The sequence below is a fragment of the Solanum tuberosum genome, unplaced genomic scaffold (genome assembly GCF_000226075.1).
Source record: "Solanum tuberosum cultivar DM 1-3 516 R44 unplaced genomic scaffold, SolTub_3.0 scf00299, whole genome shotgun sequence".
Taxonomy (NCBI): Eukaryota; Viridiplantae; Streptophyta; class Magnoliopsida; order Solanales; family Solanaceae; genus Solanum; species Solanum tuberosum.
Genome location: NW_006239224.1, coordinates 1 through 2,444, shown reverse-complemented (window position 1 = coordinate 2,444; position 2,444 = coordinate 1).

The window sequence follows — 2,444 nt, the reverse complement described above, 5'->3', positions numbered from 1 at the left end:
GAATAGTCAATCTTAAGTTAAGATATATATGTATTTATTGAGTAATACCTTGAATGTGGACTTCTTTGAGAGTTCATTAAATCTATTAGTAATTTGTATATCTTGTTTGAATAGATAACTAAACTTTGTAGTTTTCTAAAGAGAAATAAAAAAAATTGTATTATTATACCAAATCCTTATTTTGTCCTTCATTGTATTGTCAAAATTTTGCAATAAAAAAATTTTTCGCGAGCGAATATTTACTCTTTCAATCCCTATTTCATTTGTAGGGTTAACTCGTGACTTCTCAGATCTCAGAATACATGAATTAATCTCTGGTTCGTTCCACCATCCCGACCAGTGAATCATTAAGATTCCTTTTTCAATAGAATCTTTTGCATTCACAAGTTCCGTCGTTTCCATCACATCTTACTTAATGTTTAGGTCCGAATTCTACAATGGAGCTCGGAATCAAATTGGTTCTTGAGTCAATCTTCTCAGTCTTTATTGGCTTGAAGCTCTTGAATTTTTGTTCTATTACTATAAGAAGATTCTTTTTAGTATGGTATGAATGCGTATTGATGCTTTATTACACTGCCTTTTATGAGATTACTCATAGACCTTACATATTGGAATTTTATATCATTGGTATTCTTTTTCTCTCTTTCTCTCATCCTTCCGTTTATCCACATCTTTTTTGTCCATTTTGCTTTACAACTTAGAATCAAATTTTTTTGTTTATGTAAAAGATTTCAGTTGCTACAAAGATATGACCTATATATATATCATATCTTGACTAGTTCTTTAGATCCAGATAATGCGAAGTGATGGGTTGGTTATTAGTTCTATAGTTTTTAGTTCTACTATGTGGGCTGGGCTTTTTTAATCCTAACCCTAACAAAACCAACGAGTCACACACTAAGCATAGCAATTATATCAAATGGTCAATCGAATTTTTATTCAACCTTATAGAATTAAGAATTATAAATGTTCCCCTTGATTAGAAAAATAATGGATTGGTCTTTTTTTTTTGTTCAATCATTGGATAGAAGGGAAAGACAAGTAGTAAAATTATTCCTCGTCTAGAAATATCCAAATTTTGATGCCCAATATTCCATAGATAGTTCGAACTGTATAAGAGCTATAATCAATTTTAGCTCGAATCGTTTGTAGGGGAACCCTGCCTTCTCTAATCCATTCGACACGTGCAATTTCTTTTCCGTCGACACGCCCCGCAATTTGTATTTGAATTCCTTTTGTATCCGCTTGTTCTGTTAATTCAATAGCCTTTTTCATTGCTTTTCGAAATTAAACTCTATTCTTTAATTGTCGAGCTATAAATTCTGCAAGAATATTAGGGTTTTCGTAAGGTTTTGACATTCTTGTGACAACAATGTTCAGTTTTCGGTTTACACAATTAAATTCTTTTTGTAAGGTCATTTGTAATTCTTCGATTCCGCGTGGTCGACTTTCTATTAATAATTTTGGGAATCCCATAAAGATTATGACCTGGATCAGATCGATTCTTTTTTAATCTCTATACGTGTCAATTCCCTCGATGCCAGAGGATGTTCTCATATTCTTTTGTACATAATTCTTGATACAATCTCTTATTTTTTTATCTTCTTGTAAACCCTCAGAATAATTTTTGGGTTGTGAAAACCAAAGGGAATGATGACCTTGGGTTGTACCCAGTCTGAAACCAAGTGGATTTATTTTTTGTCCCATAATCCCCCGCTATTATACATATCACGATACGTCATAGCTGTAGATTTTTTTTTCCATCTCGTTTTTTTTAACGAAGACATCTCGCCATATTCATCATCTAAAGATATATCTTTCATTACAATAGTTATATGGCAGGTCGATCTTTTTATCGGAAAACTACGTCCTCGAGCTCGAGGTTTCAATTTCATCACAGTAGTACCTTTATTGACTTCGGCTTTACTAATGACTAAATTGGTTTCGTTGGAACCCCATATTGTACCTAGCATTTGCTGTTGCAGAATAAACCAATTTCAAAATGGGATAGCATGCTCGATAGGGCATGAGTTCTAGTATCATAAGCGTTTCCTCATAGGAACGTCCGTGAATTTGAACAATTACTCTTTGTGCTTTGTCAGCAGACATAGATATATGTTCACCTAAATCATATACTTCTAATTTTTTCTTCTTTAGGATAAGGTTTGTCTCCTACTACTGAATCATAAGCATCTATATTTTTTTATTAATATTAACGACGAGATCTATTATCGCTTTTTGCATGTCCTCTAAAATTTAATGTAGGTGCAAATTCTCCCAATTTGTGGCCTACCATACTATCCGTTATATAAATAGGCAAATACTCTTTTCCATTATGGATAGCAATAGTATGACCGATCATTGTGGGTATAATGGTAGATGCCTGGGACAAAGTTACTATTATTTGTTTTTCTTCTTTTGTGTTAAGCTTATCAATTTTTTTT